We start from the raw sequence: 13372 nt of genomic DNA on the forward strand, positions 1-13372 counted from the left end.
ATACTAAGAACAAAAGGCGTAAGATCAAACCCAGATCCATGGATAGCAAAAGAATCAAAGTAACTCATGCTACAGAGAGAGGTAAAGCCTGGGGAAAAAACTGATTACAATACAAAATATAAAGTCCCTAATAAGAATTCAAACATCTTAGAAAATTATTTTCAAAACAAAAGTAGTAGAAAACTAATCCAACAAGGAATTAAATCATACAAGCAATCCTATTATACCACCCTCCAGCACAGTTATCAAAACATTCCCAAATGACCCTGATCCTCTATGGATAAATTGCTGCATCCTTGCCACACCTACTGCATCTGCTGCAGTGACGAGCAAGAACACCAACAGCAATGACAAACAACAACACCAGTGGAATTGTCATCCGTTTTAACTCCCATTTTATACAAATAGCACTCTGTCTACTCAAAAACAACCAGTCTTCCCCCACATTCCTAGTAGAATACACATCAATATTGTTCAACTTTCAGCATGTTCTAATAACAATAATTAAAAAACATCTTATTAATCTAAGACCAACAAGCTTAGTTGCAAACAACCTGCCAAATGAATATATTAAAATAGCAGCAAATCCCTAACCTATCTCCATCTTTAGAAATTCATTATGCTCTACCTAAAGTTGGCCTAAAGGTTGAACCTCTACAGAGTTTACGAGGTATTGAACCATAGCAAAGTAAAAAGTTTCTTAAAAAATGTATCCACTCACAACTAATAAACTATGTAATCAGTACACAGGGGTTCCCAACCAAATGTAATACTGCAATTGCCCTTCTTAGTTTCTGCAACAGCATTAAGCTCCAAAGGAATTTAGGCAGCTTAGTCACATCTACTTTTTTAGACATCCAAGGCATTTAACTCTGTATTTCAAACAAAACTACTGACAGTACCTCCTCCCTTAACTTCACTCAAACAGCTTTCTCCAGGTCTTACACTATCTATCCAGCAGACAATATCTCTTCTTCTTCCTCCCTGTCTATGTTGGAATACCAAAATGGATAAATCATTGCCCCTCCTCCTAGTTAATATCTTTATAAACAAACTTCACACTGCCTCCGACCACACTACCATAGTATAAAATGTAGATGATTTCTGACCAGCCCTGACTTTTCCTAAGCTTCAACAAATCACCCAGGTATCTTTTTTATCCATTGAATCTTATCTAACTAACTCTCATTAATTTCTTATTCCAAAGAAAACCAAATTAATACTTTTTTCACCAAAACAATATTTTGACAAAAAAAAAAAACAAAAAAAAAATTTCTTTCACATTTAAATGTTATATCAAATGACAAATTCACCACGATAAGAGGAACAGGCAAGCAAAAACTAAGGGTAATGCTACTCAATGCTGGAAGTCTAAATCTCAAAATGCACTCACTCGAGGCACTCCTTAAAATGGAGAACATCAATGTCTGTGCAGTGACTGAGACCTGGTTCAAGGCTCCAGAGGAGCACCCCTGCATTACCAGGCTATAACTCATACCACATTTTTCGGCCATCTAACCTGGACCGGAACACCAAAGGCAGAGGTGTGTCCATATTCATTATGGATATCCACACCTTCAGGCTAGTTAGTCAGCATAATGCAGCCATGGTTATCCAAGTGCAACTAACTCTTGGCAAAACTGCAATCCAAATTGTAGCTTGCTACAGATCCCCCACTATGCCCCAGGATTCCTACTTCTCTTTTCTTGATATACTGTAAAATATTAGGGTTCAAGCAAACACCCTAATTTTGGGCGATTTAAACTAACCCACCATTAACTGGGAAAACTACTCATGTACCAACTCCTTCACTCAGCGCTTTCTGGAATTCATAAATTCCAATGCCCTGGATCAACTTATCCACAACCCCACCAGGGGCAACAATATCCTAGACCTATGTAAACCACTTCTCAATGCACGTAAATATGATGAACCACAAACTCCAAGCCAGTCACGGTGCAATTCAGTAGTGTATTTAATAAAACAAACCGAAAAAACGTTATTCAATAGCGCCTTGGCTTGATTCGCCTTTATCAGAGTATCCTAGACCTAGTCATTACCAACGTGAGTGACAGGTGTTCTACACCTGAAGTCAACTCCTCGTTGGTCAGATCTGATCATAAGCTAATCACCCTAGATATCCACATCCCGCCCCCAACCCCCATTAAGGAAACCATGGTAAAGAATTTCTTCAAAGCCAACTCCATGCTTCTTAAGACAGAAGTGGTGAACTTCATGACACCCATACAGATGGACAATACAGTTACGACTGCTGAATCCTTCACAAATGCACTCTATAAGCACTTACACGAGTGCATGGATCATGCTATCCCAAACAGAACCAAGATGCTATCCTCCAAAAAAAGGAAAGCAATCTGGTGTTCCCCTGCCATAAACAAACTCTACAACAGAAGGAAGAAATTGTTGCAAAAGAGAGTAAAATCCCATGAGTGGGGGAGCTCACTGGTCAGCCACAGCAAGAAGCTGAGATCCCTTATAACATCCTCCCAAGCTAGCTATGAAAACAAGATTGCCACTGATTCTAAGGACAACCACAAAGCATTCTATAGCTATGTCAAGAATCTCAATGGCAACACCCAGATCTGCTCTGAGTTACAGCACAATGGCACAAAAATTACAGAACCAACTGATATTGCCAACATCCTGGCAGATAGGTTCAGTGCTAACTTTACCCCCCTCTCACCCCCTAAAGGGCCTATATCTATACAGGAAGAATGCAGAGTCCCTGTAATCACAACTTCACAGGTAAAAGCAGCACTCTCTAAAGCCAAAAACACAGATTTCATGGGACCGGACAACATCCCAGGCTGCATTTTACACAAACTTCAGAATGGACTGGCTCCCCACCTAAGCATCATGTTCAATCATACCCTCACATCAGGCTTTGTGCCCACTGAATGGTGCAAAGCAACAGTTATCCCTCTCTGCAAAGAGGGAGCCACCACTGATCCTAGTGACTATTGCCCTATTAGCCTGATGAGCCTCATCTGCAAGGCCATGGAACATATCATCATGGAATTCATAAACAAAGACATTGATAACCTCCAAACACTGGACCCCATCCAGTCCAGGTTTGTGAAAGGCAGATTTTGGCTCTTGAACCTGGTCGACTTCTTTGAGGCAGTCATCAAAGCTGTAGATGAGGGTAAGGTGGTTCACACAGCCTATCTTAACCTCGCCAAGGCTTTCGACACCATCCCCCATTCTGGAATTATAGTTAAACTCACTAAACTAGGTATAAATCCCTATGTCACAAGATGGGTTGCTAACTGGCTCACTGGCAGAACCCAAACTGTAAAAGTTGCAGGTTCCAAATCTGACTTCAAACCAGTGACAACTGGAGTACCACAGGGTTCAGTCCTGGGACCTGTCCTGTTTGGTATCTACTTCTCTGAAGTACAGACTAACACAGAAGGCCTCTGGCTAACAAAGTTCGCAGATGACTGCAAACATGGAGCTATAGTTAAGTCCCCAAATGATGTAGACATCCTACAGAAGGGCCTCACTGAGACAGATGCCTGGTGTCAGAGCCATGGCCTCAAGCTCAATGCCAAAAAGTGCATTGTTATCCCCATTGGTAAAAACTCTGTATCCATGAACTACCACATAGGCGGCAGTCTTCTAAACACCGAATGTGTGATAAGAGACCTTGGGACCCAGGTGGACAGTAGTCTCTCCTTTGATGATCACATTGCCACAGTAGTCAGGAAATCCTTCTACATAGCACACCTCATCACAAAAGGGTTCTCATCCAGGAAAAAATAAGTCATTGTTCCCCTCTACTCGACACTCATTAGACCCATTATAGAATGCAATGCCCCTTTTGGAATGTACCTCACAAAATATCTGCAGCAGTTGGAAAGGCCACAGAAGTACCTCACAAAGAGAATTACTGGCCTCAAACAGATGCCCTACACTGATCATCTCAAAAAACTCCAGCTTTACTCAGTAGCATATCGCCTACTCCGAGGTGATCTCCGCCTAACATATAAAGCTAAGTCAAACCCAGAGCTGTTGGACATGCTACAACTAAAGAAATCCCAATCCCTCCGAGCTACATGCTCTAGGGACCTAAACCTTGTCACCACAATAAACAGGACTTGCTGGAGGGATACATTCCTGTCCCAGAGACTTCCCATGCTCTGGAACAAGCTACCCATCTATGTCAAGCAAAGATCCTCATTAACACTCTTCAAGAAAAATCTTGATGAGTGAATGGGAAATAGGAAATACACCCCGAGGATCACTTCTGTGGCTCTACTCGACAGGGGAACAGGAAATTAACTTTCTTGGATTGGCGTAAGCCAGGGAACTTTGTTGGCTAGGATTACTTAGGCCCTTGGGCTGATAGCCTAGTACCTACCTATGAACCTATGAACCTATTACCTCAGCACACAACACAGCACTAGAAATACTATACCATACCGAACTTCTGAGAGTCATAATCGGAGGGCAATCTGAAGTCTGACCACCCATATATCACAAGTCAGTAAAAAACGTCATTGGAAACTTGCTTCACTCTAAATCACCTACAATATTACAAAAACTATGGCCTCATCCCACCTAATTTTTCTCAGCTTTCTACATCCCCACTTAACACAAACCTGCAATTTACCCAAAAAGAAAACATAACTACACACACTAGCAAAATAGAAAAATTCCCTGTCAAACTTCCACTCAAAACTCACCACCGTACAGCTCTTAAACAACTAAACTGACCCACATTTCCAGTATCTGGTATACTCATAATTATTTTCCTGCCAGCAATTTTAATATGTAAACTAGGAAAACAACCCAAACTAAAAAGAACCCTCCAACATTACTCAGAAATCTGTCTTCAAGCAACAAATCTCATACAATCACTAGTAAATCAAACAATACTGCTGGAGATGCATTCTGCTCTAATTATGTCACTAAACCCCAGAACACTATTCTTCTTCACTGAAAAATGATAAATAAGCTGAGAAGCTTTAAAAATCTAGCTTAAACACTATCTCAACTATTCCTGGTTGTGCTCATCTCCAGCCTAATCTTCACACATTAATCCCTTACCATAATACAGTTTATAAACTTGCAATTAGTTTTTACAGCTTAGATATCTGTAGTTAGAATACATTGTCCTCATCTACCTCCATCTCATTTCTTCATACTTTTTTGATATAAACTAATCTACTTTAACATCATCTTAAACCCAGCATCATACAGAACTGCTATAATTTTTAACACTGCCTATATTTAATACTTTATTCCTATATATGCTTCCATATTTTAGACTTTTAAGTTTTTATGGACTTGTAACTTTTAAGAAGTATGTAATGTACTGTAATTTATGTGGTCTGTGCAGTGTTCTATGTTTTATTTGTGGAGTTTTTCACCCCATGCCTTCACTGAAAAAGATCCCCAGCCATGCAGCACAAAGCCTGTTTTGATGTTAATCTTAAATATCCTCTATGGAAGGTTTGACAAATCTTGTTGCAGGCTAACTAGTAGGCAGCCTCATGTGCTATCCAGCCCCATAGACATACTTGGCCTTAGATAGTACCCTAAAAATTTGTTCTTGAGAGTTTTCAGGGGTGCAGGTATTTGCAGGTATTTGATCTAAGAATACTAGAGGAGAGAGAGGGAGTGAATTAAGAGCTGAATTTGTTGGCCAATAGATTGGTTATGTTCTCTGAGTCTGAGTATGTGCTATCATTTACTATTAGTTCTGAGCAGTGTGTTGAGCATTGATTCTAATGTTTCTAACATAGATAAAGAAGGCTTTGTAGTAATCTATTTTATGGGTTATTTTACTGTATGTCTGTCTTTGATTCATAGGTTCATAGGTAGGTACTAGGCTACTAGCCCTGGGGCCTATATAAGCCTAGCCAAAAAAGTTCCCTGGCTTTCGCCACCCAAGAAAATTATTTTCCTGTGCCCCTGTCAAGCAGCACTGCAGAAGTGATCCCCGGGGTGAATTTTCTATTTCCTATCCAGTCGTCAAGATTTTTCATAAAGAGGGCCAATGAGGAGCTTTGCTTGACATGAATGGGTAGTTTGTTCCAGAGTATGGAAAGTCTCTGGGACAGGAATCTATCCCTCCAGCATGTTCTGTTTATTGTGGTGACAAGGTTTAGGTCCCTGGAGCATGTGGTTCAGAGAAATTGGGATTTCTTTAAGTGTAGCATGTCCAACAGCTCTGGGTTTGAAATAGCTTTGTATGTTAGGCAGAGATTGCCTCTGAGTAGGCGATATGTGATGGAGTAGAGCTGGAGTTTTTTGAGACGGTCTACGTATGGCATCTATATGAGGCTGGTAATCCTCTTAGTGAGATATTTCTGTGGCCTTTCCAATTGTTGTAGGTGTCTTGTGAGATACATGCCAAATGGGGCATTGTACTCTATCATGGGTCTGATGAGGGATGAGTAGAGAGGAACAATGACCTCCTTTTTTTCTAGAGGAGAACCTTTTTGTGATGAGGTGTGCCACGTAGAAGAATTTCCTGACTACTGTAGTGATGTGGTTATCAAAGGAGAGACTACTGTCCACCTGTGTTCCTAGGTCTATTATCACACTTTTGGTGTTTAGTGAGCTACTGCCTATGTGGTAGCTCATGGGTACTGTGTTTTTCCCAAAGGGGATGACAATGCACTTCTTGGCATTGAGCTTGAGGCCATGACTTTGACACCAAGCATATGTCTTTGTGAGCTCCTTTTGTAGAATGTCTACATCATTAGGTGATTCTATTATGGCTCCCAATTTGCAGTCATCTGCAAATTTTGTTAGCCAAAGACCTTCTGTGTTGGCCTGCACTTCAGAGAAGTAGATGCCAAACATAAGAGGACCCAGGACCAAACCCTATAGTACTCCACTCATCACTGGTCTGAAGTCGGACTTGGAGTCAGCTACTTTTACTGTGTGGGTTCTGTCAATGAGCCAGTTGGCCACCCATCTTGTGGCATAGGGATTTATGCCCAGTTTAGTGAGTTTATCTATAATTCCAGAGTGGGAGATAGTATCAAAAGCCTTGACGAGGTCAAGATAGGCTGTGTGCAGTACATTGCCTTCGTCTACGGCTCTGGTGACTGCTTCAAAGAAGTGAATCAGGTTTAGTATACATGATCTACCTTTTACAAACCCAAACTGAGAGGGGTTCAGGTTTTGGAGGTTACCTATGTCTTTGTTTATAAGCTCCAAGATGATACATTCCATGGCCTTGCAGACCTGGCTCATCAGGCTAATGAGGCGGTAGTTTCCTGGGTCTGTGGTGGCACCCTCTTTGTGGAGTGGGATAACCATCACTGTGCGCAACTCAGTAGGCACATAGCCTGAGGTAAGGCTATGATTGAACATGGTACTTAGATGGGGTGCCAGTTCATTCTGTAGTTCATACAGTACACATCCTGGGATGTTGTCTGGTCCCATGGATGCTGTGTTCTTGGCTTTGGAGCATGAGGTCTTTACTTGTTCATCTGTGATTACAGGGGTTTTGCATTCTTCCAGTATTAAGATGGGCCCTTTGGAAGGTGGGGGTGGGGGGGGGGTGAAGTTAGCACTGAACCTATCTGCCAGGATGTTGGCAATATCGGTTGGCACTGTATATTTAGTGCCATTGTGCTGTAGCTCAGAGCAGATCTGCGTGTTGCTATTGAGATTATTAGCATTGCTGTAGAATGCTTTGTGGTTGTCTTTAGAATCAATGGCAATTTTATTTTCATAACTGGTTTGAAGGATTTTATGAGGGATGTCAGCTTCTTGCTGAGGCTGACCAGGGAGATCTTTTGTTAAGATTTGCAAAAATATTTTTGGCTTCCTGACAGTTGGATGTATTTTTACATGCAAAGAGTTTTTTTATTTTATTTTAGACTCTTTATGTTAGGCTTCCACTCCAGGGGTTTAATTTTTTTTAATTTGCCATTTTATGTGTTTCTGAAATGGGAAGATACATCTATGTAACTACTTACATTTACATAGAAGGGATTATACATAAGCAAAGGGATCATCAAAGAGGAGGGGGCTTTTGAATTTAACAAAGTCATTACTCAGTTTTAATAACTTGGCCTTCACATAGTCTATGAAAATTGAGGTAATGGCGGATGCTTCAGACTTCACTCTTATAGTGGCTTTCTAAAGTACCAATGTAAAAAATCCAATGAATGCAGCAACACAGCACAGATCAAAATAAAAACTTTAATATAAAAATAAAAAACATAATAGAAATCAGTAATCACTTTCACATGGATCCACCATGCTTCCTCAGACTGTTATGCAAGCACCAATAATTCATGTCTATTTAAGATACAAATCATTCAGCTTGTTAAACAATTAAGAGGTCAGTTGTCATAACAACATCCCTTACATTTTAACATCCACGCCCTTCACTCAAAAGTCTAACTAAGAAACACTTTGTTAAAACAAAAAGCACAAAGAATGTTATTCTGTCAAGTCAACAATCCCAAGACACAATGCATATATAATTCACAACCACAAACATTCCTCTATACAATGTTCAAGTGTATATATGCACATAAAAAAACTAACATTCCTATCTAAAATCCGCATGAAAACGCAGAATTTCAGATTAAATTATGCCATCAGTCTGAAACCTTTTTTAAAAGACAGGAAATTAGTACACTGAGTATATGCTTTTTCATGCGGATTTTAGATAGGAATGCTAGTTAGTTTTTTATGTTTCTTAGTTAGACTTTTGAGTGAAGGGTGCGGATGTTAAAATGTAAGGGATGTTGTTATGGCAACTGACCTCTTAATTGTTTAACAAGCTGAATGATTTGTATCTTAGATAGCAATGAATTATTGATGCTTGCATAACAGTCTGAGGAAGCATGGTGGATCCATATGAAAGCACTTATTGATTTCTATTGTGTTTTTTTATTTTTATATTAAAGTTTTTATTTTACTCTGTGCTGTGTTGCTGCATTCATTGGATTTTTTTTTACATTGGTACTTTTGGATTGACATGAAGAGGCTTCATTTCTGGCAGTGATATTTTATTTTTGGTTTGACTTTCTAATGTTTCAATGTGACCGGGGAGGAGGTTACAAATTGTGGGGAGAACAGCTCCCTCATATTGGTTAGGACCAAGTTCAGAACTTTTCTGAACCTGGTTTGGGTGTGGACTAACTAGTGCAGAGAATTTTAATTGATGAAGTCCAAAAATCTCTGGGCATACATGTTTGAGGATGTATAAATGTCCTAGTTTATGGAGGGATAGTTGATGTCTGTTAGGAGAAAGGTGTTTGCCTTAATACATAGGGACTACATACTGGTTTGATGAGAGGTATGCACCAAGGGGGGCATAGAGAGAGTTCTGTTCTTAGCTCTGATGTAATAGGTTCATAGGTTGGTACTAGGCTATCGGCCCTAGGGCCTATACAAGCCTAGCGATAACAATTCCATGGCTATTTCTTCCCACACTATTTACTTCCCTGGACCCCTGTCTAGCAGGGCAACTAATGTGATACCCGAGGTAAATTTCCTTTCTCCCATCCAATCTTCAAGGTTCCTTTTGAAGAGGGCCAAAGAGGCACTCTGCTTGACATGTATGGGCAGTCTTTTCCAGAGTCTGGGGAGTCTCTGGGTCAGGAATCTATCCCTCCAGCATGTTTTGTTTATTGTGATGACAAGGTTTAGATCCCTGGTGCATGTGGCTTGGAGGGATTGGTATTTCTTTAAGTGTAGCATGTCCAATAGCTCTGGGTTTGACATGGCCTTGTGTGTTAAGCAGAGATCGCCTCTGAGTAGATGATATGCAACAGAGTATAGCTGAAGTTTTTTAAGGCAGTCAGTGTAGGGCATCTTCTTTAGGCCTGTGATTCTTTTAGTGAGGTATTTCTGTGGCCTTTCCAGTTGTTGCAAATGTCTTGAGAGGTACATATCAAACGGGGCATTGTATTCTATAATGGGTCTAATGAGGGATGAGTACAGTGGGACAATGACCTCCTTTTTTTTGGATGAAAAGCCCTTAGTGATGAGGTGTGCCACATAGAAGGATTTCCTGACTGTTGTGGCAATGTGGTTATCGAAGGTGAGACCACTGTCAACCTCTGTCCCTAAGTCTCTTATCACACTTTTAGTGTTTAGTGTACTGCCACCTATGTGGTAATTCACGGGTACATGTTTTTTTCCCAAAGGGGATAACTATACATTTCTTGGCATTGAGCTTGAGCCCATGGCTCTGGCACCAATCATCTGTTTCTGTAAGGCCCTTTTGTAAAGTGTCCACATCATTTGGGGATTCAGTAATGGCTCTCAATTTGCAGTCATCTGCGAACTTTGATAGCCAGAGTCCCTTAGTGCTGGCATGTACTTCAAAGACGTAGATGCCAAACAAGAGTGGTCCAAAGACTGAACCCTGAGGTACTCCATTTGTCATTTGTCTGGAGCTGGATTTGGAGTCTACTACTTTTACAGTGTGGGTTCTGTCAGTAAGCCATTTGGCAACCCATTGAGTGATGTGGGGATTAATGCCCAGCTTAGTAAGTCTATCTATGATTCCAGAGTGGGGGATGGTGTCAAAGGCCTTGGCAAGGTCCAGATAGGCTGTGTGGACCGCCTTACCCTCATCCATGACTCTGGAGACTGATTTGAAAGGTTCAGGAGACAAGATCGGCCCTTCACGAACCCAAACTGGGTGCAGTCTAGTGTTTGAAGGTTGCCAATGTCATTGTTTATAAGTTCCATGATAATACGTTCCATGACCTTGCAGATCAGGCTCGTCAGACTGATGGGGCGGTAGTTCCCAGGATCCAAGGTGGATCTCCCCTTGTGGAGTGGGATGACTGTAGCTGTGCACCACTCAGTGGGTACATAGCCTGAGGTGAAGCTATGATTAAACATGACACTTAGGTGATGTGCCAGTTCATTTTGTAGTTCATGTAGTACACAGCCCGGGATGTCATCTGGTCCCATGGATGCTGTATTCTTAGCTTTGGAGAGTGCACTTTTTACCTGTGTGGCCATTATTACTAGAATTTGGCAATCTTCTGGTACTGAGATGGGCCATTTAGGGGGTGAGGGGGGGTGAAGTAGGCACTGAATTGATCTGCCAGGATATTGGCAATATCCTTGGGATCAGTATATTTAATACCATTCTGTTGTAGATCATTGCAGATCTGAGCATTGCCATTTAGATTCTTGACATAGTTATAGAATGCCTTGTAGTTGTCTTTGGAATCTTTGGCAATTTTATTTTCGTAAATAGCTTTGGAGGATTTTATGAGGGATCTCAGCTTCTTACTGAGGCTGGTAAGGGATTTTTTTGCATCCTGGGATTTTTCTCTTTTCTGCAACAGTTTCTTCCTTTTATTGTAAAGTTTGTTTATGGCAGCGGACCGCCAGATTGGCTTCCTTTTTTTGGAAGAGAGCATCTTGGTTCTATATGGGATGGCACGATTCATACATGAGTGGATGTGCTCATAAAGTGCCTTAGTGTAGGTTTCAGCAGTCGAACTTTCAGTTCCCATCTGCACGGTTGTCATGAAGTTTGTCACTTCTGGCTTGAGTAGCATGAAGTTGGCTTTGGAGAAATTTTTTATGAAGGTTTCCTTACTGAGTGGGTGGGGATGGGATGTGGATGTTAAGAGTGATTAGCTTATGGTCAGACCTGACCAACGAGGGGGTGACCATAGGTGTGGAGCATCGATTTCCCATGTTGGTAATGACCAGGTCTAGGATATTGGAGCCCCTGGTGGGACTATGGATTAGTTGATCCAGGGCATTGGAATTTATGAATTTCAAGAACTGTTGGGCAAAGGTGTTGGTACATGAGTAATTTTCCCAGTTAATGGCAGGGTAGTTAAAATCACCTGGTATTAGGGTGTTTGATTGTATCTTAATATTTTCCAGTATGTTTAGAAAGGTGTAGTGAGAATCTTGGGGCATGGTGGGGGATCTGTAGCAAGCTACAATTTGGATTGCAGTCTTACCTAGTGTTAGTTGCACCTGCAGAATTTCAGATGCATTGTGTTGGGCAACTAGCCTGGTGGTGTGAATATCCTTGGTGAATATGGACACTCCTCTACCTTTAGTGTTTCGGTCCTGATTTGGTGGCCGAAAAGTGTGATAAGAGTTGTAGCCTGGTATTGCACGGGTGCTCTCTGGAGCATTGAACCAAGTTTAAGTTACTGCACAGATATTGATGTTCTCCATTTTTAGGAGGGCCTCAAGAGAGTGCATTTTGAGGTTTAGACTTCTAGCATTGAGTAGCATTACCTTCAGAATTTGCATACTTGTACCTGTTATGGTGGTGGTTTTGTCCTTTGAACTTTGTTTAAAAAAGGCACTATAGGGGTGGCAAGAGCCTTAGCCAGTAACCTGAATCCAGGGGCGACAGGTGCAGATCATCTCTGGCAAAGCATCGTGGTCTGTTGATCATGTTGCCCCAGGCAGACAGATAATGGATCCCCTTTGAATGACACCAGAAACTTAGCCAATTGTAGAAGTCAATCATTCTGTCCTTATAATGTGGTGGTGCTGCAGTACCATTGTCACCTCACAGTAAGACACTGTCCGGTACGACTCTCAGCTAGAGCGTCTTCTGCGTGGAGACATGCGTGAATGGGCGTACCTTCGTTGAAGGTTGTGCATCAGGGCTGGCAACTCGGTACGTAAAAATCAACTGCAAATCATTAGCAGACCAGAGTTCCGCTGTGGCGCCCCCTAACCGGGAAAAGCCGGAAGTCACAACAACAATTGTGGTATCATTCTGGGCGAAGGCAGGATGCTACTCAGGGCTATGGTCATACCTGCCTGGGCCACATGATCCAAGCGCTCTCCCATGTCTCTTTTCATGTAGCCAGGGAGGTACATCTCAAGTCATTCAGTCCAACATGGACAATGACGGAGTCATATTTGTACTTGTTGTGGAGTGACTTGAGTGCATATGTTATGTGGTGGATCCTGGCACCCGACAGGCAGCTGACTGTAATTTTCTCCTTGTTCAGCCTGGTGAGTGGGACATCAGTGTGCCTGACTATAGAGTCACCTATGACTAGAGTGTTAGGTACGTTGTCTTGCCTTAGGGGATTTGTTCATAGTAAGCTGCATATGGAGGAGTTCCAGGTCAATATCTTGTCTAACTATTCTGGAGGAGAATTTTTTTTCAGAATGTAGAGGAACCTCCACCTTTATTGCATCCATCTAATGTGGTGGACCTGTATGATTTGTTTATTATTTATTTATTTATTTATGTATTTATTTATTTATTTATTTCAGTTTGATGACCAGGGAAGTTCACTGGACCTAAAAAGATTCTGTTTTCAGTGGAGGCCCGGGAAGAAAAGCTCCAGTAACAATGACAAACATATTACTGTATACATAAGCAAAGAAGTCATACAGCTTTATGCAGCATTCT

Source organism: Protopterus annectens, chromosome 12.part0 (genome assembly GCF_019279795.1).
Source record: "Protopterus annectens isolate FY-2018-M chromosome 12.part0, PAN1.0, whole genome shotgun sequence".
Taxonomy (NCBI): Eukaryota; Metazoa; Chordata; order Ceratodontiformes; family Protopteridae; genus Protopterus; species Protopterus annectens.